The sequence below is a fragment of the Doryrhamphus excisus genome, chromosome 3, assembly GCF_030265055.1.
Source record: "Doryrhamphus excisus isolate RoL2022-K1 chromosome 3, RoL_Dexc_1.0, whole genome shotgun sequence".
NCBI classification, from domain to species: Eukaryota; Metazoa; Chordata; class Actinopteri; order Syngnathiformes; family Syngnathidae; genus Doryrhamphus; species Doryrhamphus excisus.
Genome location: NC_080468.1, coordinates 702,501 through 725,713, shown reverse-complemented (window position 1 = coordinate 725,713; position 23,213 = coordinate 702,501). Strand labels below are relative to the sequence as shown.

At 47.0% G+C, this 23,213-nt stretch overlaps 11 non-coding genes across 11 annotated transcripts; all 11 read right to left on the bottom strand.

Moving 5' to 3' along the window:
* Positions 1-540: 540 nt before the first annotated feature.
* On the bottom strand, positions 541-627 carry trnay-gua (transfer RNA tyrosine (anticodon GUA)). Its single transcript is given in 2 exon segments — positions 541-576; positions 591-627. It is a non-coding gene; the product is annotated as a tRNA-Tyr (tRNA).
* Positions 628-5,591: 4,964 nt separating this feature from the next.
* trnat-ugu (transfer RNA threonine (anticodon UGU)) lies at positions 5,592-5,665 on the bottom strand. The gene has a single exon. It is a non-coding gene; the product is annotated as a tRNA-Thr (tRNA).
* Positions 5,666-11,203: 5,538 nt separating this feature from the next.
* trnas-aga (transfer RNA serine (anticodon AGA)) lies at positions 11,204-11,285 on the bottom strand. The gene has a single exon. It is a non-coding gene; the product is annotated as a tRNA-Ser (tRNA).
* A 1,935-nt stretch (positions 11,286-13,220) lies between these two features.
* trnaf-gaa (transfer RNA phenylalanine (anticodon GAA)) lies at positions 13,221-13,293 on the bottom strand. Its single transcript has one exon. It is a non-coding gene; the product is annotated as a tRNA-Phe (tRNA).
* A 1,319-nt stretch (positions 13,294-14,612) lies between these two features.
* trnaf-gaa (transfer RNA phenylalanine (anticodon GAA)) lies at positions 14,613-14,685 on the bottom strand. The gene has a single exon. It is a non-coding gene; the product is annotated as a tRNA-Phe (tRNA).
* Positions 14,686-15,349: 664 nt separating this feature from the next.
* Positions 15,350-15,422, bottom strand: trnaf-gaa (transfer RNA phenylalanine (anticodon GAA)). The gene has a single exon. It is a non-coding gene; the product is annotated as a tRNA-Phe (tRNA).
* Positions 15,423-15,608: 186 nt separating this feature from the next.
* On the bottom strand, positions 15,609-15,690 carry trnas-aga (transfer RNA serine (anticodon AGA)). Its single transcript has one exon. It is a non-coding gene; the product is annotated as a tRNA-Ser (tRNA).
* Positions 15,691-18,135: 2,445 nt separating this feature from the next.
* On the bottom strand, positions 18,136-18,208 carry trnaf-gaa (transfer RNA phenylalanine (anticodon GAA)). Its single transcript has one exon. It is a non-coding gene; the product is annotated as a tRNA-Phe (tRNA).
* Positions 18,209-18,903: 695 nt separating this feature from the next.
* trnaf-gaa (transfer RNA phenylalanine (anticodon GAA)) lies at positions 18,904-18,976 on the bottom strand. The gene has a single exon. It is a non-coding gene; the product is annotated as a tRNA-Phe (tRNA).
* Positions 18,977-19,483: 507 nt separating this feature from the next.
* On the bottom strand, positions 19,484-19,565 carry trnas-aga (transfer RNA serine (anticodon AGA)). The gene has a single exon. It is a non-coding gene; the product is annotated as a tRNA-Ser (tRNA).
* Positions 19,566-20,620: 1,055 nt separating this feature from the next.
* Positions 20,621-20,693, bottom strand: trnaf-gaa (transfer RNA phenylalanine (anticodon GAA)). The gene has a single exon. It is a non-coding gene; the product is annotated as a tRNA-Phe (tRNA).
* Positions 20,694-23,213: the final 2,520 nt, after the last annotated feature.

Below are 23,213 nucleotides of genomic sequence, written 5' to 3'. Positions count from 1 at the left end.
ATTGTTCGGCAACTGCTTTGTGACTTCGGCAGTCCCTTTCCCCCTGGTTTCCACAGTGTAGTGGTTATCACATAACACGCAAAAGGTCTCCAGTTTGAAACTGGGTGGAGACATGGCCGTTCAATTACTACTTTTACAAAAAAAGCAAGGTGACAAATGGGAATAAGGATATGCAGATGGCAGAGGATGGTTTCGATCCATTGACCTCTGGGTTATGAGCCCAGCACACTTCCTCTGTGTTTCGGATGTGACTCGCACTTTCTGGCGTAACAATGGAGGCATTGCAAACCAGGACACCATCTTTACTCTTTGATGAGCGCAAAGTATTTATCGGTACAATCCAGGGGTCTTGTGCTCTCACGGAATTGGCTCTGTCCTTTTTCAACATGAGTTGACACGAAATGTATTCAAATAGACAGACTGCATTGGTCACTCAATCAGAATTTCTCAGTTTGCCAATTTCAGACTGTGTGATAAAGAATCAACTCAAACTCCATCGACCGGGAAGTGGAGGTCCTTCAGACAAGAGCAAACAGCTTGTCCTTCGAGCCGGACTTGAACCAGCGACCTAAGGATGCAAGCTTGAACCACTACAGTCCTCCACTCTTCCAACTGAGCTATCGAAGGTCTTGTTGGTTTGGGGCGAGTGAGTACATCTGAGTGTTCCACGGCGTCTCATTGAGGTTGCGGGCTCCAACACGCTGTGGCTGAGAATGCTACTTTTGACAGAATTTTGGAGATAATCAAGTCTCAGGTAGAGATGATTGACTTTTCTGATCGAATTCAGAGGTCATGTGTTGGTCCCGAAAACGGTCTTGGCACTTTTTTCACCAATGAAAGGTATAATAACAGCCCTGTTGCATTGCCTGGGAATCGGACCCAGGTCGTGGCATGGCAGGCGAGAACTCTACCACTGATCCACCAATGCCTGCATAGGCACAGTGGAATTGTGTTGCAGGTCGAAGTCGAAGGACCATTTGGTTCCTAATTCATGTCCGTCAAAAAAATCACAACAGTGCACAGTGTCTTCTCTAAGAGTCAGAGTAAGATTCCTAGTTTACTTGTAGATTTGAGTTCAAACACATATCAGTGGTAAACGATTCAACTCAACTTGTGCCCTTGGAGTCAATGGTTTAGCTTGTAACCTTCTCTAACATTGTCTGAATGGGTGGCCTTTTGAAGAATGAAATTAAGGTCCTTTCAGCCAGCCAATGAGACTTTTCAAACTATTTGAAAAGTCGCAACAGAAACAGAGATTGTGTTCAAACCTGGGCTTGAACCATGGACCTTTTGAATGTCAGTCAAACGCTTTCCCAAGTGAGCTATTTCAGCTGTAAAGGCGGTGGTCTGCTTTTTCAGTCGGGGCGGTCAGGGTCAAACTGTGTCTGTGCCACGTATGTTGCTGTGTTCCTGGTCCAGTGTGTTCTCATCTTGGGTTGGAATGTCCCCATGCTGGTAACGGGTGGGGAATACAGTCCGTTGATGAGGATAAGCGGTACAGAAAATTGATGGATTTCACTGGTTGAAGTTGTCAGCTACCACAAAAACGGTCATGTGCCACGAGCCTGTTCTGAATTCCCCTTTGGCCAATCGACACCACAACAATTTTCAGAATTGTAGATTAGATTAGATGTACTTTTATTCGTCCCTCAGTGAGGAAATTTACATTGCACAGCAGCAAAAGGGACAGAAACTGGATGCCCTGATCAGGAAAAAACTGTGACCTTGCGAGGTCCTCTGACAAAGAGAAAGATATCTTTCAAATGTATCCACAAAAGTGCTGATCTGCAAACGTAGTGTTCGAACCCACAACGCTGAGATTAAGACTCCCATGCTCTACCGACTGATCTAACCATTTTTTTAAGATTTCACCAGTCCTGTTGAAAGCCTGGCCACTCGTGTCATTTCGTTCATGCAGTGGTTCACCTAACACTGAAGACACCTCTTCACCAGAGCTGTGGCTTAGTTGATCAAAGTGCCTGTCTGGTGAACAGGAGATCCTGGATTCAAATCCAGCAGTGCCTTGCTGGTGTTTCAGCAACTACTTTGCTGTTTTTTTTTCTTCAACATTTCAAATAAATGTTTTGAATTGTGCAGGGCAAGTTGGTTCCACCTGGACTTGAACTTGTTCTTCTGTGGGCAGATATCAAAGTTGAACATGCTGAGTGCTTTCAGTGGGTTGACAGATAAGACTTCATCACTTTAACCACAAATGTCAAAAATTAACTCTATTAAGTGTCATTATTTCACATGTGCACTGTTATTTGTGTTTCTCAGAGATTGCTTTGCACCGTTCAGGGTTTCAGGCTCTTCTGCAGAGGAACATCTCAACTGGGATGCATGGCAAACAACTGACACAATTGTTACTGAGGCCACATCTGGGAACCTGTTGAATACATGTGCATCAAGAACCTCCTACAACAACAGTATAGTCATCAAGCTGGACTTGTTCCACTGTATGCGACGGCTTCTTTGTGAGTGTGCCTCAGAACATCACCCTTTATACAGTGCCTTTGCACAGTTGCTGTCGACTTCCTTCTCTGTGGTGGACCAGGAAGACCTGCACAGGCACCAATCGCACCATGGGGTCTTGCATTTCTCCAGAAAACAGTCTTTGTACCTTAAGATGACCTCTGATAAAAAGTATGAAAACCAGAGTCATGGAAATACCAGTAGAGGACTACTGGACTTGGAACCAACGAGCCCCTCTTTCCTAGGCATGTAATTTAACAACTCAAGCATAGTGCCTGCAAAGCATGCAAACTTGACAATGGTGCCTTTAGTAGAAAAGGAAATCCTGTGTATCTGGCACGGACACAATAATAGTTTGCCAATGGGGAAAAAAAGTTCATAAGTGACCAAATTGGATTTTGAGTCCAACGCCTTAACCGCTCGGCCACCGTGACTGCATGGAAAAGACAAATGGGGGCAGGTGGACCCCATTGTCCTAGAACAAAAATTTCGACCATGAGCAACGATCAGTACACCACCAACTGTGCTCGGTTAGCTCAGTTGGTCAGAGCGTGGTGCTAATAACGCCAAGGTCACGGGTTCAACCCCCATATTGACCACTCTTCTTTATGTGCTCCAGGAACAACAAAAGCTCATGGTGACAACCCACCAGAGAGTGGACCCCATCCACAAGTGGGTGATCACCCACCCACGTGTGAAACACCCTTGACAAGGCTGCAGAAAGACCAGGGAGAGGTAGAGAAAACAGCATGTCAAAACAGAGCGGCAACAAACACCTTGGTCACCAAGACTGCAAGGAGCAGATCAATGGGGGCAGTGGACCCCATTATCCTCTACCCAAAATTTAGACCACAAGTGCAGAGAATGCGGACTGTGAAGGAACAACAAAAGCCCATGTCGACAACACCCCAGCCCTCATTACCAACAGTACACCACCACAAGGAAAACAGCATGGCGGTGACAAAAGCCCAGGCCTAAAACTCCCCGGGCCCCATAACCAACAGCGCACAACCCAGTCAACTGTGAAACACCCCCATCAAGGCTGCCAACCACCCGGGGAAAGGTAAAAAAAAATAGTACGGCCCCGAAATTGCCACCCCCAAGATCGACTGAGGTCTTATACTGCCTACATGGACAAGCCAAATATCTTCTGGACAAAAAGACTAGTGTACCCCCGTACACAAAACAAGTATCTTCCTCACATGCTGCCAGCTGATCCTTGACATCAGCTGTCACAGACATTCAAGTCATTTGGGGAACTCATCCTGATCCAGGGTTACCACTGATTTGTAGAGTAAGTAAATAAGTCACCATACATTTACTGTTAAAGGAAGACACAGTCCAAACACTCGATTGCTGCAGGGCAAGTAGGTTCCACCAAGACTTGAACTTGGATCACTGGATTCAGAGTGCTAACCATTACACCATGGAACCTGCAAGCGCATTTTAGGGTCCTGAAGTACACACTGTCAGATTACATTAGAGTTGATAGAACTTCACTGTGCACTGCTTTCCTTTCCCGAGACGCCGAATGGTGGTCCAGAATCTCTTCGAAGCCGTCCGGAAGTCATTCTCCATGGCCTCTCCAAACTCCTCCCATTTCAGAGTTTTTGCCTCAGCGAATGCCACGGACCGCTTGGCCTGTCGGTTCCTGTCAGCTGAAGTCCCATAAGCCAAAAAGGCCTAATAGAACTCCTTCAGCTTGACGGCATCCCTCACCAATGGTATCCACCAATGGGTTCTAGGATAACCGCCACGACAAGCTCCGACCACCTTACGGACATAGCCACCTCGACAATGGAGGCACAGAACACCCCTGCTTCCCTCTGAACATGGTCGAAGCTCTGCACACAAGGAATACTTTTCTTTCCTACAGTTATAAATAAGCAATGTGACATGGTAGTGTACAGGACGTCTTCAGGCTGGTGCAACACACCCGAGCACCTCATGAAGAGCAGAGCTGTCCTTTTCGGGCGAAATCCATGAACTTGGAGGTGCAGTTTGCCCATTTGCAGGCAAAATTGCATTTTATTTATGAAAGGTTGCCGAGCTAGCCAGGAGTTGAACCTGGAATCTTCTGATCTGTAGTCGGATGCTTTATCCATTGCACCACTTGCCTACACAATAAGACAAGGTGCTTGGCAGGAGAATGTAATTGGGACTGGGTTTTGATTGATATCTGTGGCTGTTTATGACGTCAAAATTGGGATTGGGACTTGGTAATTTACTCACTGACTGAGGATGCTGAGGGACTGATCCTGGACTCATTTCTGATCCCAACATCTATTCTATTATAAAACAAAGGATTCCTTGGAGAATGCAGGTATCAATCCCACTACCGTTCACATGCAAAGCGAGCTCTACCATTTGAGCTAATTCCCCTGCTGTTGTACTGTAGGCAGAGAAGGTCTCATAACTATTTTGGTTCTTTTGATGGACACACTGTCAGGACCTTTCTGAGTGCACCCAGAATACCACCCCTGGTGGTCTAGTGGTCGGGAGTCAGTGCTCTCACTGCCGCGGCACAGGTTCCATACCTGTTCAGGGAACTGACTTTGAGCAGGTAATGACTATAGATCGGATTTGTCTTTGGCTTTGGTCGAATAGGTGGAAATATGGCCTTTCAATTCATTATTTTACAAAAAAAAATCAAGGTGACGAATGGGAACAAGGATATGTGCCTGATCTCTGAAGGTGTGCACACGAGCATCTGTCCCCAGTTTGGACACACAATCCATATTTCCCGGATGACTGATCGGGTGCATTTGCCTTTAGCCATGAATTAATTAGCTGGCTCAGTTCATAGAGCATTAGACTTTTAATCTGAGGGTCCAAGGTTCAAGATCTGTTCAGGCGGTGAGTTGTGGGCCCCTTCCCTTAAATGTTAAACCCCAACCTCTTTGCTCTTGCTAATGTGGTCTATTTTCTTAGCCCCACAAATGTCCAAATTCACAATGGTTTTGCCTTTGAGAGCATTGTAGTACATATGACATGTATACTACATATGGCATCAGAAATGATGGGTATTTCTTCAACAGAACAAGACATCTGATTCAAAACATTTACTTGACATGTTGGAGAGAAAAAAAAACAGCAAAGGAGTTGCAGAAACACCGACAAGGCACTGCTGGGATTTGAACCTAGGGTCTCCTGTTTACAAGACAGGAACTTTGACCAACTAATCCACAGCGCCGGTGAAGGGCTGTCGTCAGTGTTAGGTGAACCACTGCGTGAAGGAAACCACACGAGTGGCCAGGCTTTCAACAGTACTGGTGAAATCATGCCAGTCTAAGCGGACAGAACCGACGATTATTCGCCTCCTTGGTCTTCGCTGTGTCGAGGATGAGGATGTTGTTTGCACGCAACGACACCACAGCAGCCACCTCCTTCCTAAAAGCCCCTTCGTGCAGGCCTGTGATGCACCCGATCAGTCATCTGGGAAATATGGATTGTGTGTCCAAACTAGGGACAGATGCTCGTGTACACACCTTCAGATATCAAGCAGATATCCTTGTTCTCTTGTGCTCTTTGTCACCTTGATTTTTTTGTAAAAGAAGGAATTGAAAGGCCATGTTTCCACCCAGTTTGGATCTAGGGACCCTTTGCGGTTGAGGCAAACGTGATAACCACTACACTGTGGAAACCTGAAAGAAGGGGCTTTTAAGGGGACTGGCGAAGTCACAAAGCAGTTACCAAACAATGAAACACGACAATGTGTCCAAATTGGGGGCAGATTGACAATTGTCCAAATTGACAAATATTTCTCCTTTGTAGGGAAAATTGTTGGGGAATAATGGGCTTTTCTTCAACAAAATAAGAAATCACAATTGCGGCTTTAAAGGTTTAAAAGCTAGCTGTGAAACAAACACCTGAGCCACCCTCGGGCTCACCTTGATGTTTCAGTGGACTCATCTTGTACGCTTGGAGTCAATGATTTGGCTTGTCACCGCCTCTAACATTGACTGGATGGGTGGCCTTTTGAAGAATGACGTTAATGTCCTTTCAGCCAGCCAATGAGCCTTTTCAAACTATTTGCAAAGTCGCAACATGGACAGGAATTGTGCTGAAACTCGGGCTTGAAACAAGCACCTTTAAAACTTCAGTCTAACACTCTCCCAAGTAAGCTATTTCAGCTGCAAAGGTGGCGTTCTGCTTTTGTGGTCTGGGCGAAAAGTGGGGGTAGGGGGAAGCTGTTTCTGTGCCACGTCCTATGTTGTTTTATACCTGGCCCAATGTGTTCTCATCTTGGGTTGGAATGTCCCCATGCTGGTAACAGGTGGGGAATACAGTCCATTGATGAGGATAAGCGGTACAGAAAATGGATGGATTTCACTGGTTGAAGTTGTCAGCTACCACAAAAACGGTCATGCGCCACGAGCCTGTTCTGAATTCCCCTTTGGCCAATCGACACCACAACAATTTTCAGAATTGTAGACAGTTGTGTGATTTCCCGACGGGAAGCTCCTGTTTTGTATGTCACAATTTCATGTTGAAACTTGAGCAGGGTTACGATTGCAACAACCAGTAGGGTAAAGCAAACCCGTCTTGATTGTTACGACTGATTGTCCTCTGGTCTTCATGAGGTGCTCGGGTGTGATGCACCAGTCCTGGAAGATGGCAAAGGTGCATGGTCAAAAAGGTTTACTTAAACAAGTTATTCCTTGTGTGCACGGTCAGCTCATTGGCCTTCTCACTGTTGAGGACGAGGGAGCAGAAATCTGCTGACATACTGTACTTGACCACAGTAGGAGGAAAAAACAGGTTGGCTTGACATTTAAGGGAACATGGACTTGAACCCTGGACCCTCAGATTAAAAGTCTGATGCTCTACCAACTGAGCTATCCAGGCCCTTGATGAAAGAGGAGAACTCACAAGGCAAAATCTGCTAGCATACTGTACTTGACCTTGCAGACATGAATAAACCGCGGTCCTGAAATTGTCACCTCCAAGATCGACTGAGGTCTTAAACTGCCCACATGGACAATCCAAATATCTTCTGGCCAAAAAGAGTTCATGGTCAGACAAGACAAAGGTTGAGCCAGTCATCTGAACATTAAACTTTTGATCTGAGCGTCCGGGATTCGAGTCCCTGTTCAGGTGACCAGGTCTGAGGTCCACTTTGCAAATGCCTCATTTTTGCCCTCAAAAAAGGGCAACAGGACAATCCCTTGGTACTTTATGGAAAGTACATGAGGAGCCTGGCTTTTAACTGGAACTGGAAAGACTTGTGGAGCCCTGCACATAAACCAAGTGTCTTCCTCACATGCTGCCAGCTGATCCTTGACATCAGCTGTCACAGACATTCGCGTCATTTGAGGAACTCATCCTGATGCACGGTCACCACTGATTTGGAGAGTAAGTAAATAAGTCATCATACACTTACTGTTAAAGGAAGACACAGTCCAAACACTCGATTGCTGCAGGGCAAGAAGGTTCTTGGATCACTGGATTCAGAGACCAGAGTGCTAACCATTACACTACAGAACCTACAAGTGCATTGTAGGGTCCTGAAGTACACACTGTCAGATTACATTAGAGTTGATGGAACTTCACTGGGCAATGCTTTCCTTTCCCGAGACGCCGGATGGTGGTCCAGAATCTCTTCGAAGCCGTCCGGAAGTCATTCTCCATGGCTTCCCCACCCCCCTGTCAGCTGAAGTCCTATGAGCCAAAAAGACGGCATCCCTTACCAATGGTATCCACCAATGGGTTCTAAGATTACCGCCACGGCAAGCACAGACCACCTTACGGCCACAGCCGCCTCGGCAATGGAAGCACAGAACACCCCTGCCTCCTCTGAACATGGTTGAAGCTCTGCACAAAAGGATTACTTCTCTTCCTACTGTTATAAATGAGCAATGTGACATGGTAGTGTACAGGATGTCTGCAGGCTGGTGCAACACACCCGACCACCTCATGAAGAGCAGAGCTGTCCTTTTCCGGGCGAAACCCATGAACTCGGACTCTGAGGTGCAGTTTGCCCATTTCAGCTGCTCCAAATTTGTCTGCAGGCAAAACTTTAATTTTAGACTCAGGTCAATTGGAAAGGTTGGCGAGTCCCAGGGGTTGAACCTGGAATCTTCTGATCCGTAGTCAGATGCGTTATTCATTGCACCCACTGTACTTGACCACAGTAGGAGGACAAAAGAGGTTGGTTTGACATTTAAGGGAAGGGGTCACTTGAACAGGTCTTGAACCCTGGACCCTGCGAAAAAGCTGATGCTCTACCAACTGCGCTATACAGGCCCTTGATGAATGAGGGGAACTCACAAGGCAAAAACTTCTGACATACTGTACTTGACCTTGCCATGGACAGAGATGAAGAAGCCCCGGTCCCGAAATTGCCATAGATACAGCCTGCAGTTAGCAAGTCATAATCAGATGGAATATCGACTTTTGACTTCAATATTTATGCAACTGAACAATAAACTCCCATGCAAAATGGAGCCAAACTGGATACAATATAGGGTTACAACAGTAACCTTCCCATACCTTTATGGAAACAAACCAAAACCAACCTCACTTGAGTTGGATTGACCAAAGGAACCATGCAAAAACGGAAACAATTGAGTTATATTACACCGATTCGAGACACATTACCACAAGTTGTTGCAATTCTCAAGGGTGTTTGAGCCACGCATCCATGTACCTTTAGACTATTCTTAAATAGTAAATAATAAATAAAATAATCCTAAAACCAAGGCAGTGCATCATGGGGCATCCGGATATGAACCAGGACCTCCTGATTTGCAGTCAAATGCTCTACCACTGAGCTATACCCCCTCAAACACACCATGCATCGTTACACGATGGGAACTATGCATATGCACTAAACCAGCACATCCTCATGGTGACTGGGAGAATTTAGCAAACAAAGATTGACTTCTTGATGGGTCAGCTAGGTCGAAAAGGTTTACTTAAACAAGTTATTCCTTGTGTGCAGGTCATCTCCTTGGCCTTCTCGGTGCTGAGGATGAGGGAGCAGAAATCTTCTTGCATACTGTACTTGAGCACAGTAGGGGGACAAAAGAGGTTAGTTTCACATTTAAGGGAAAGGGCCTACACCAGCTTAAGGCTCCTTTCTCTCAGTAGGCACTGGTTGAAATCCCACAGCTGGCATTTTACTGGTCAGGTCCATTATCCACGACTGGAATGATTTGGCAGCAAAGGACTGTCAGATTGTACAACTCAGCTGAACACTTCGAGAAAATGATTAAAAGATGTCTTGTTCGAGGGGGGGGGGGGGGGTTGTTTTCCCGGACTGGTTGTTGCAACCGCAACCCTGCTCAAGGTTCAACGTGACATACAAAAGAACAACTACCCGTTGGGGAATCAAAACCCGGTCTTCCACGTGACAAGCGGAGATACTGTCCATTATACTAACGAGGACTGCTTCTGAGCATTTGTGGTGTCAATTGGCCAAAGCGGAATTCAGAACAGGCCCTGGTATCCCACATCGGGGCGAGGTGCAGTTCCTCCTCTTTGTTGTCATCATAAGGGTCTTCTGAATCCCTCTTGGTCTGTCCTGTCACCTCGGACCTGTTTGCCTTGGAAGACCCGACCAGGGGCATATAGCCCCAGAAAATCGAATCACCCGGGCACTCAAACCCCTCCACCACGATTCACGATTCACTGTGTTTCAGTGATTCCTGTGCTGATTTTTTGTCCCTCCAACTGAAACAAATATTTTGAATCAGAAGTCTTGTTCTGTTGAAAAAATTCCCATCATTTCCGATGTCACATGTAGTATACATGTCATATGTACTACAATGCTCTCTACAACAGCAAAACCATTGTGGATTTGGACATTTGTGGCACTAAGAAAACAGACCACAATAGCAAGACAAAGGACAATTGTCCAAATTTACAAAGATTTCTCCTTTGTAGGGAAAATTGTAGTTCATATAACATGTTCCAGAAAAAAATGGCTTTTCACAATCGCAAACGAGGTTTAAAAAACAGCTGTGAAAGAAACACCTGAGCTACCTTTGGGGTCACCTTGGTATCTCGGTGGACTCAACTTGTGCCCTTGCAGTCGATGGTTTGGCTTTTAATTTCCTCTGGCATTGGCTGGATGTGAAGATAAGTTCCTTTCAGCAAAAGCTCAAACCCGGGATTGAACCAGAGACCTTTAGATCTTCAGTCTAACGCTCTCCCAACTGAGCTATTTCAGCTGCAAAGGTGGTTCTCTGCTTTTTCCAGTGCAGGCAATTTCACCTAGATCTCTATTGTAACAGGCGTCCTTACACCATGACTGAAAAGGATTTCATGGATTCCCTGACAGGTTTTTGGTCTGAGGATTTGCCATGGACATTGAACCTCTTGTAGCAGAGGTTCGACCAACAGTTGTACCCTTCTCCCCAGCACCCTGGAATAGACTTTCCCAGGGAGGCTGAGGAGTGTGTTGCTTTGTCCGGCTCCTTGTACGTTGACAACCCCAAACCCCAATGGATTTCTAGTCCATCGCCTTAACCACTTGTCCACAACAACTTGCAAAGAACCTCGCCGATTATAGCGTTGCTTTTCAGTTGAAAAGCAAGGGAAACTGCCAATTCAGTCAGCAACCATGAAGATCCGGGCAATTTCACCTGGATCTCTATTGTAACAGGCGTCCTTACACCATGACTGAAATGGATTTCATGGATCCCCTGATATGTTTTTGGTCTGAGGATTTGCCATGGATCGCCACCGTCAGTGAAGTCTTGGCACCACGAGTGCCCCCAAAACTGTACGTTGTCGGCAGGATTTGAACCTGCGCGGGGAAACCCCAATGGATTTCTAGTCCATCGCCTTAACCACTCGGCCACAACAACTTGCAAAGAACTTTGCCGATTATACCGTTGTTTTTCAGTTGAAATGTCACAGACGTCCTGACACCACAAGTGCCCCCAAAACTGCACGTTGTCGGCAGAATTTGAACCGTTTAGTTTGAACCTGTGTTAGCTTTATTTAGGAAGACCCATTGTGGCCCTTCGGGCTCACAACTACTTAGTGGGATTTCGGATGATCCATCGTGGTCACAGGCGTCCTGACACCATGACTGCCCCGAAAGACCAGTGGTTAAATTGCAAGGACAACTGCTTGCCAATTTAGTGATATTCAGGATGACCCACTGTGGTCCTTCCAGCTCACGACTTAGTGGGATTTAGGATGGTCCATCGTGGTCCTTCTGGCTGACCTATTTGCTCAGGTGTCTTGACACCACGAGTGCCCCCAAAACTGTGCGTTGTCGGCAGGATTTGATGTGCGGGGAAACCCCAATGGTTTTCTAATCCATCGCCTTAACCACTCGGCCACAACAAATTGTCACAAACGTAGAACCTCACAGATTATGCCGTTGTATATCAGTCGAAATGCAATGGAAAATGTTTGCCAAAAGCAACCATGAGACTTGTCAACTTGTGAGTGGTATTGCAGCTCACGGTTTTGGGGGATCTCACATGAATTCCCATGAATCCTCTGAAACGATTTTGGTCTGATGACTTCCCATGGATTGCCACCATCAGTGATGTCTTGACACCAAGAGTGCCCCCAAAACTGTACGTTGTCGGCAAACCTCACAAGGTCACAGTTTTTTCCTGATCAGGGCACCGTTTTAGGTTGTGTGGATGATTGGTCTCAAGCGCCAGATTAAGACTCTTTTCTCTCAGAAGGCACTGCTTGAAATCCCACAGCTGGCATTTTCCTGGTCATGTCCATTATCTTCGACTGGAATGATGTGGCAGCAAAGGACTGTCAGATTGTACAACACGGCTGAGCCCTTCAAAAGAAGTCAGTGCTCAAGAGAGTCAGAGTTCATGTGAGAAGGTCCTTTCAGCAAAGGCCTTCTCAAACTATTTTCCAAGTCAGGACGTAAAGAGGGACTGTGCTGAAACCCGGGATTGAACCAGGGAGTGAGTGGTATCGTGAGTGGTATTGCAGCTCACGGTTTTGGGGGATCTCACATGAATTCCCATGAATCCTCTGACACGATTTTGGTCTGATGACTTCCCATGGATCGCCACCATCAGTGATGTCTTGACACCAAGAGTGCCCCCAAAACTGTACGTTGTCGGCAAACCTCACAAGGTCACAGTTTTTTCCTGATCAGGGCACTGTTTTAGGTTGTGTGGATGATTGGTCTCAAGAGCCAGATTAAGACTCTTTTCTCTCAGAAGGCACTGCTTGAAATCCCACAGCTGGCATTTTCCTGGTCATGTCCATTATCCTCGACTGGAATGATGTGGCAGCAAAGGACTGTCAGATTGTACAACACGGCTGAGCCCTTCATAAGAAGTCAGTGCTCAAGAGAGTCAGAGTTCATGTGAGAAGGTCCTTTCAGCAAAGGCCTTCTAAAAGGCCTTCTCAAACTATTTGCCAACTTGATCTGAGGTGAAAGTGCAGTGATCAAGTCATAATGAGCTGCAAAATGCATATATTCTATACATTCCGCCGGACCTCATTGGCTAGGCAGGCTTTCTTGAAATACCAGCACAGAATAACAAACTTAGCGAAAAGGTAAGACTTAAACCGTGATATTCACAGAAAAACTGTAGTGCGAGTTTGTGGTGAGGGGGGGGAGTGAAGGATTGCATCAAGTGCTAATATATCATGACAATACATGTACTTGAGCTATAAAAAACTAACATGATACTGAACAAAGAGCTCTTTCTAACAATCTGGTATACAACATTTACAAAATGAACATTGCAATAGTGTGTTATTTATAATATATATGCTATGCCAAGTCAGGACGTAAAGAGGGACTGTGCTGAAACCCGGGATTGAACCAGGGACCTTTAGATCTTCAGTCTAACGCTCTCCCAACTGAGCTATTTCAGCTGCGAAGGTGGCGCACTGCTTTTTCCAGTGCAGGCAATTTCACCTAGATCTCTATTGTAACAGGCGTCCTTACACCATGACTGAAAAGGATTTCATGGATCCCCTGACATGTTTTTGGTCTGAGGATTTGCCATGGATCGCCAGCGTCAGCGAAGTCTTGGCACCACAAGTGCCCCCATAACTGTACGTTGTCGGCAGGATTTGAACCTGCGCGGGGAAACCCCAATGGATTTCTAGTCCATCGCTTAACCACTCGGCCACAACAACTTGCAAAGAACTTCGCCGATTATACCGTTATTTTTCAGTTGAAATGTCACAGACGTCCTGACACCACAAGTGCCCCCAAAACTGCACGTTGTCGGCAGAATTTGAACCGGTTAGTTTGAACCTGTGTTAGCTTTATTTAGGAAGACCCATTGTGGCTCTTCGGGCTCACAACTACTTAGTGGGATTTCGGATGATCCATCGTGGTCACAGGCGTCCTGACACCATGACTGCCCCGAAAGACCAGTGGTTAAATTGCAAGGACAACTGCTTGCCAATTTAGTGATATTCAGGATGACCCACTGTGGTCCTTCCAGCTCACGACTTAGTGGGATTTAGGATGGTCCATCGTGGTCCTTCTGGCTGACCTATTGGCTCAGGTGTCTTGACACCACGAGTGCCCCCAAAACTGTGCGTTGTCGGCTGGATTTGATGTGCGGGGAAACCCCAATGGATTTCTAATCCATCGCCTTAACCACGCGGCCACAACAAATTGTCACAAACGTAGAACCTCACAGATTATGCTGTTGTATATCAGTCGAAATGCAATGGAAAATGTTTGCCAAAAGCAACTATGAGACTTGTCAACTCGTGAGTGGTATTGCAGCTCACGGTTTTGGAGGATCTCACATGAATTCCCATGAATCCTCTGAAACGATTTTGGTCTGATGACTTCCCATGGATCGCCACCATCAGTGATGTCTTGACACCAAGAGTGCCCCCAAAACTGTACGTTGTCGGCAAACCTCACAAGGTCACAGTTTTTTCCTGATCAGGGCACCGTTTTAGGTTGTGTGGATGATTGGTCTCAAGCGCCAGATTAAGACTCTTTTGTCTCAGAAGGCACTGCTTGAAATCCCACAGCTGGCATTTTCCTGGTCATGTCCATTATCTTCGACTGGAATGATGTGGCAGCAAGGACTGTCAGATTGTACAACACGGCTGAGCCCTTCAAAACAAGTCAGTGCTCATGAGAGTCAGAGTTCATGTGAGAAGGTCCTTTCAGCAAAGGCCTTCTCAAACTATTTGCCAAGTCAGGACGTAAAGAAGGACTGTGCTGAAACCCGGGATTGAACCAGGGACCTTTAGATCTTCAGTCTAACGCTCTCCCAACTGAGCTATTTCAGCTGCGAAGGTGGTTCTCTGCTTTTTCCAGTGCAGGCAATTTTCATGGATTCCCTGACATGTGTTTGGTCTGAGGATTTGCCACGGATCACCACCGTCAGTGAAGTCTTGACACCAAGAGTGCCCCCAAAACTGTACGTTGTCGGCAGGATTTGATGCACGGGGAAACCCCAAAGGATTAGTTCATCGCCTTAACCACAACAACTTGTCACAGAGCTGGTCTAGTGTTCCGTGACCAGGACGAAAACCACATTGGACCTCTCGTAGCAGAGGTTCGACCAACAGTTGTACCCTTCTCTCCAGCACCCTGGAATAGACTTTCCCAGGGAGGCTGAGGAGTGTGTTGCTTTGTCTGGCTCCTTTAGAGTGTCCTCCGTTGTCAGCAAACCTCACAAGGTCACAGTTTTTTCCTGATCAGGGCACCGTTTGAGGTTGTGTGGATGATTGGTCTCAAGCGCCAGATTAAGACTCTTTTCTCTCAGAAGGCACTGCTTGAAATCCCACAGCTGGCATTTTCCTGGTCATGTCCATGATCCTCGACTGGAATGATGTGGCAGCAAAGGACATAAGAAGTCAGTGCTCAAGAGAGTCAGAGTTCATGTGAGAAGGTCCTTTCAGCAAAGGCCTTCTCAAACTATTTGCCAAGTCAGGACGTAAAGAGGGACTGTGCTGAAACCCGGGATTGAACCAGGGACCTTTAGATCTTCAGTCTAACGCTCTCCCAACTGAGCTATTTCAGCTGCGAAGGTGGCGCACTGCTTTTTCCAGTGCAGGCAATTTCACCTAGATCTCTATTGTAACAGGCGTCCTTACACCATGACTTAAAAGGATTTCATGGATCCCCTGACATGTTTTTGGTCTGAGGATTTGCCATGGATCGCCAGCGTCAGCGAAGTCTTGGCACCACAAGTGCCCCCATAACTGTACGTTGTCGGCAGGATTTGAACCTGCGCGGGGAAACCCCAATGGATTTCTAGTCCATCGCCTTAACCACTCGGCCACAACAACTTGCAAAGAACTTCGCCGATTATACCGTTATTTTTCAGTTGAAATGTCACAGACGTCCTGACACCACAAGTGCCCCCAAAACTGCAGGTTGTCGGCAGAATTTGAACCGGTTAGTTTGAACCTGTGTTAGCTTTATTTAGGAAGACCCATTGTGGCTCTTCGGGCTCACAACTACTTAGTGGGATTTCGGATGATCCATCGTGGTCACAGGCGTCCTGACACCATGACTGCCCCGAAAGACCAGTGGTTAAATTGCAAGGACAACTGCTTGCCAATTTAGTGATATTCAGGATGACCCACTGTGGTCCTTCCAGCTCACGACTTAGTGGGATTTAGGATGGTCCATCGTGGTCCTTCTGGCTGACCTATGTGCTCAGGTGTCTTGACACCACGAGTGCCCCCAAAACTGTGCGTTGTCCGCTGGATTTGATGTGCGGGGAAACCCCAATGGATTTCTAATCCATCGCCTTAACCACTCGGCCACAACAAATTGTCACAAACGTAGAACCTCACAGATTATGCCGTTGTACATCAGTCGAAATGCAATGGAAAATGTTTGCCAAAAGCAACCATGAGACTTGTCAACTCGTGAGTGGTATTGCAGCTCACGGTTTTGGGGGATCTCACATGAATTCCCATGAATGCTCTGACACGATTTTGGTCTGATGACTTCCCATGGATCGCCACCATCAGTGATGTCTTGACACCAAGAGTGCCCCCAAAACTGTACGTTGTCGGCAAACCTCACAAGGTCACAGTTTTTTCCTGATCAGGGCACCGTTTTAGGTTGTGTGGATGATTGGTCTCAAGCGCCAGATTAAGACTCTTTTCTCTCAGAAGGCACTGCTTGAAATCCCACAGCTGGCATTTTCCTGGTCATGTCCATGATCCTCGACTGGAATGATGTGGCAGCAAAGGACTGTCAGATTGTACAACACGGCTGAGCCCTTCTTAAGAAGTCAGTGCTCAAGAGAGTCAGAGTTCATGTGAGAAGGTCCTTTCAGCAAAGGCCTTCTCAAACTATTTGCCAAGTCAGGACGTATAGAGGGACTGTGCTGAAACCCGGGATTGAACCAGGGACCTTTAGATCTTCAGTCTAACGCTCTCCCAACGGAGCTATTTCAGCTGCGAAGGTGGCGCACTGCTTTTTCCAGTGCAGGCAATTTCACCTAGATCTCTTTTGTAACAGGCGTCCTTACACCATGACTGAAAAGGATTTCATGGATCCCCTGACATGTTTTTGGTCTGAGGATTTGCCATGGATCGCCAGCGTCAGCGAAGTCTTGGCACCACAAGTGCCCCCATAACTGTACGTTGTCGGCAGGATTTGAACCTGCGCGGGGAAACCCCAATGGATTTCTAGTCCATCGCTTAACCACTCGGCCACAACAACTTGCAAAGAACTTCGCCGATTATACCGTTATTTTTCAGTTGAAATGTCACAGACGTCCTGACACCACAAGTGCCCCCAAAACTGCACGTTGTCGGCAGAATTTGAACCGGTTAGTTTGAACCTGTGTTAGCTTTATTTAGGAAGACCCATTGTGGCTCTTCGGGCTCACAACTACTTAGTGGGATTTCGGATGATCCATCGTGGTCACAGGCGTCCTGACACCATGACTGCCCCGAAAGACCAGTGGTTAAATTGCAAGGACAACTGCTTGCCAATTTAGTGATATTCAGGATGACCCACTGTGGTCCTTCCAGCTCACGACTTAGTGGGATTTAGGATGGTCCATCGTGGTCCTTCTGGCTGACCTATTGGCTCAGGTGTCTTGACACCACCAGTGCCCCCAAAACTGTGCGTCGTCGGCTGGATTTGATGTGCGGGGAAACCCCAATGGATTTCTAATCCATCGCCTTAACCACGCGGCCACAACAAATTGTCACAAACGTAGAACCTCACAGATTATGCTGTTGTATATCAGTCGAAATGCAATGGAAAATGTTTGCCAAAAGCAACTATGAGACTTGTCAACTCGTGAGTGGTATTGCAGCTCACGGTTTTGGGGGATCTCACATGAATTCCCATGAATCCTCTGAAACGATTTTGGTCTGATGACTTCCCATGGATCGCCACCATCAGTGATGTCTTGACACCAAGAGTGCCCCCAAAACTGTACGTTGTCGGCAAACCTCACAAGGTCACAGTTTTTTCCTGATCAGGGCACCGTTTTAGGTTGTGTGGATGATTGGTCTCAAGCGCCAGATTAAGACTCTTTTGTCTCAGAAGGCACTGCTTGAAATCCCACAGCTGGCATTTTCCTGGTCATGTCCATTATCTTCGACTGGAATGATGTGGCAGCAAGGACTGTCAGATTGTACAACACGGCTGAGCCCTTCAAAACAAGTCAGTGCTCATGAGAGTCAGAGTTCATGTGAGAAGGTCCTTTCAGCAAAGGCCTTCTCAAACTATTTGCCAAGTCAGGACGTAAAGAAGGACTGTGCTGAAACCCGGGATTGAACCAGGGACCTTTAGATCTTCAGTCTAACGCTCTCCCAACTGAGCTATTTCAGCTGCGAAGGTGGTTCTCTGCTTTTTCCAGTGCAGGCAATTTTCATGGATTCCCTGACATGTGTTTGGTCTGAGGATTTGCCACGGATCACCACCGTCAGTGAAGTCTTGACACCAAGAGTGCCCCCAAAACTGTACGTTGTCGGCAGGATTTGATGCACGGGGAAACCCCAAAGGATTAGTTCATCGCCTTAACCACAACAACTTGTCACAGAGCTGGTCTAGTGTTCCGTGACCAGGACGAAAACCACATTGGACCTCTCGTAGCAGAGGTTCGACCAACAGTTGTACCCTTCTCTCCAGCACCCTGGAATAGACTTTCCCAGGGAGGCTGAGGAGTGTGTTGCTTTGTCTGGCTCCTTTAGAGTGTCCTCCGTTGTCAGCAAACCTCACAAGGTCACAGTTTTTTCCTGATCAGGGCACCGTTTTAGGTTGTGTGGATGATTGGTCTCAAGCGCCAGATTAAGACTCTTTTCTCTCAGAAGGCACTGCTTGAAATCCCACAGCTGGCATTTTCCTGGTCATGTCCATGATCCTCGACTGGAATGATGTGGCAGCAAAGGACTGTCAGATTGTACAACACGGCTGAGCCCTTCATAAGAAGTCAGTGCTCAAGAGAGTCAGAGTTCATGTGAGAAGGTCCTTTCAGCAAAGGCCTTCTCAAACTATTTGCCAAGTCAGGACGTAAAGAGGGACTGTGCTGAAACCCGGGATTGAACCAGGGACCTTTAGATCTTCAGTCTAACGCTCTCCCAACTGAGCTATTTCAGCTGCGAAGGTGGCGCACTGCTTTTTCCAGTGCAGGCAATTTCACCTAGATCTCTATTGTAACAGGCGTCCTTACACCATGACTTAAAAGGATTTCATGGATCCCCTGACATGTTTTTGGTCTGAGGATTTGCCATGGATCGCCAGCGTCAGCGAAGTCTTGGCACCACAAGTGCCCCCATAACTGTACGTTGTCGGCAGGATTTGAACCTGCGCGGGGAAACCCCAATGGATTTCTAATCCATCGCCTTAACCACTCGGCCACAACAAATTGTCACAAACGTAGAACCTCACAGATTATGCCGTTGTACATCAGTCGAAATGCAATGGAAAATGTTTGCCAAAAGCAACCATGAGACTTGTCAACTCGTGAGTGGTATTGCAGCTCACGGTTTTGGGGGATCTCACATGAATTCCCATGAATCCTCTGACACGATTTTGGTCTGATGACTTCCCATGGATCGCCACCATCAGTGATGTCTTGACACCAAGAGTGCCCCCAAAACTGTACGTTGTCGGCAGGATTTGAACCTGCGCGGGGAAACCCCAATGGATTTCTAGTCCATCGCCTTAACCACTCGGCCACAACAACTTGCAAAGAACTTCGCTTCTTCTTTACCGTTGTTTTTCAGTTGAAATGTCACAGACGTCCTGACACCACAAGTGCCCCCAAAACTGCACGTTGTCGGCAGAATTTGAACCGGTTAGTTTGAACATGTGTTAGCTTTATTTAGGAAGACCCATTGTGGCCCTTCGGGCTCACAACTACTTAGTGGGATTTCGGATGATCCATCGTGGTCACAGGCGTCCTGACACCATGACTGCCCCGAAAGACCAGTGGTTAAATTGCAAGGACAACTGCTTGCCAATTTAGTGATATTCAGGATGACCCACTGTGGTCCTTCCAGCTCACGACTTAGTGGGATTTAGGATGGTCCATCGTGGTCCTTCTGGCTGACCTATTTGCTCAGGTGTCTTGACACCACGAGTTCCCCCAAAACTGTGCGTTGTCGGCTGGATTTGATGTGCGGGGAAACCCCAATGAATTTCTAATCCATCGCCTTAACCACTCGGCCACAACAAATTGTCACAAACGTAGAACCTCACAGATTATGCCGTTGTATATCAGTCGAAATGCAATGGAAAATGTTTGCCAAAAGCAACCATGAGACTTGTCAACTCGTGAGTGGTATTGCAGCTCACGGTTTTGGGGGATCTCACATGAATTCCCATGAATCCTCTGACACGATTTTGGTCTGATGACTTCCCATGGATCGCAACCATCAGTGATGTCTTGACACCAAGAGTGCCCCCAAAACTGTACGTTGTCGGCAAACCTCACAAGGTCACAGTTTTTTCCTGATCAGGGCACCGTTTTAGGTTGTGTGGATGATTGGTCTCAAGCGCCAGATTAAGACTCTTTTCTCTCAGAAGGCACTGCTTGAAATCCCACAGCTGGCATTTTCCTGGTCATGTCCATTATCTTCGACTGGAATGATGTGGCAGCAAAGGACTGTCAGATTGTACAACACGGCTGAGCCCTTCAAAAGAAGTCAGTGCTCATGAGAGTCAGAGTTCATGTGAGAAGGTCCTTTCAGCAAAGGCCTTCTCAAACTATTTGCCAAGTCAGGACGTGAAGAGGGACTGTGCTGAAACCCGGGATTGAACCAGGGACCTTTAGATCTTCAGTCTAACGCTCTCCCAACTGAGCTATTTCAGCTGCGAAGGTGGTGCCCTGCTTTTTCCAGTGCAGGCAATTTCACCTAGATCTCTATTGTAACAGGCGTCCTTACACCATGACTGAAAAGGATTTCATGGATCCCCTGACATGTTTTTGGTCTGAGGATTTGCCATGGATCGCCACCGTCAGTGAAGTCTTGGCACCACAAGTGCCCCCACAACTGTACGTTGTCGGCAGGATTTGAATCTGCGCGGGGAAACCCCAATGGATTTCTAGTCCATCGCCTTAACCACTCGGCCACAACAACTTGCAAACAACTTCGCCGATTATACCGTTATTTTTCAGTTGAAATGTCACAGACGTCCTGACACCACAAGTGCCCCCAAAACTGCACATTGTCGGCAGAATTTGAACCGGTTAGTTTGAACCTGTGTTAGCTTTATTTAGGAAGACCCATTGTGGCTCTTCGGGCTCACAACTACTTAGTGGGATTTCGGATGATCCATCGTGGTCACAGGCGTCCTGACACCATGACTGCCCCGAAAGACCAGTGGTTAAATTGCAAGGACAACTGCTTGCCAATTTAGTGATATTCAGGATGACCCACTGTGGTCCTTCCAGCTCACGACTTAGTGGGATTTAGGATGGTCCATCGTGGTCCTTCTGGCTGACCTATTTGCTCAGGTGTCTTGACACCACGAGTGCCCCCAAAACTGTGCGTTGTCGGCAGGATTTGATGTGCGGGGAAACCCCAATGGATTTCTAATCCATCGCCTTAACCACTCGGCCACAACAAATTGTCACAAACGTAGAACCTCACAGATTATGCCGTTGTATATCAGTCAAAATGCAATGGAAAATGTTTGCCAAAAGCAACCATGAGACTTGTCAACTCGTGAGTGGTATTGCAGCTCACGGTTTTGGGGGATCTCACATGAATTCCCATGAATCCTCCGACACGATTTTGGTGTCAAGACATCACTGATGGTGGCGATCCATGGGAAGTCATCAGACCAAAATCGTTTCAGAGGATTCATGGGAATTCATGTGAGATCCCCCAAAACCGTGAGCTGCAATACCACTCACGAGTTGACAAGTCTCATGGTTGCTTTTGGCAAACATTTTCCATTGCATTGGCAATTTTCATGGATTCCCTGACATGTTTTTGGTCTGAGGATTTGCCACCGTCAGTGAAGTCTTGACACCAAGAGTGCCCCCAAAACTGTACGTTGTCGGCAGGATTTGATGCACGGGGAAACCCCAATGGATTAGTTCATCGCCTTAACCACTCGGCCACAACAACTTGTCACAGATCTGGTCTAGTGTTCCGTGACCAGGACGAAAACCACATTGGACCTCTTGTAGCAGAGGTTCGACCAACAGTTGTACCCTTCTCTCCAGCACCCTGGAATACACTTTCCCAGGGAGGCTGAGGAGTGTGTTGCTTTGTCTGGCTCCTTTTGAGTGTCCTCCGTTGTCAGCAAACCTCACAAGGTCACAGTTTTTTCCTGATCAGGGCACCGTTTTAGGTTGTGTGGATGATTGGTCTCAAGCGCCAGATTAAGACTCTTTTCTCTCAGAAGGCACTGCTTGAAATCCCACAGCTGGCATTTTCCTGGTCATGTTCATTATCTTCGACTGGAATGATGTGGCAGCAAAGGACTGTCAGATTGTACAACACGGCTGAGCCCTTCAAAACAAGTCAGTGCTCATGAGAGTCAGAGTTCATGTGAGAAGGTCCTTTCAGCAAAGGCCTTCTCAAACTATTTGCCAAATCAGGACGTAAAGAAGGACTGTGCTGAAACCCGGGATTGAACCAGGGACCTTTAGATCTTCAGTCTAACGCTCTCCCAACTGAGCTATTTCTGCTGCGAAGGTGGTTCTCTGCTTTTTCCAGTGCAGGCAATTTTCATGGATTCCCTGACATGTTTTTGGTCTGAGGATTTGCCATGGATCGCCACCGTCAGTGAAGTCTTGACACCAAGAGTGCCCCCAAAACTGTACGTTGTCGGCAGGATTTGATGCACGGGGAAACCCCAATGGATTAGTTCATCGCCTTAACCACTCGGCCACAACAACTTGTCACAGAGCTGGTCTAGTGTTCCGTGACCAGGACGAAAACCACATTGGACCTCTTGTAGCAGAGGTTCGACCAACAGTTGTACCCTTCTCTCCAGCACCCTGGAATAGACTTTCCCAGGGAGGCTGAGGAGTGTGTTGCTTTGTCTGGCTTCTTTAGAGTGTCCTCCGTTGTCAGCAAACCTCACAAGGTCACAGTTTTTTCCTGATCAGGGCACCGTTTTAGGTTGTGTGGATGATTGGTCTCAAGCGCCAGATTAAGACTCTTTTCTCTCAGAAGGCACTGCTTGAAATCCCACAGCTGGCATTTTCCTGGTCATGTCCATGATCCTCGACTGGAATGATGTGGCAGCAAAGGACTGTCAGATTGTACAACACGGCTGAGCCCTTCATAAGAAGTCAGTGCTCAAGAGAGTCAGAGTTCATGTGAGAAGGTCCTTTCAGCAAAGGCCTTCTCAAACTATTTGCCAAGTCAGGACG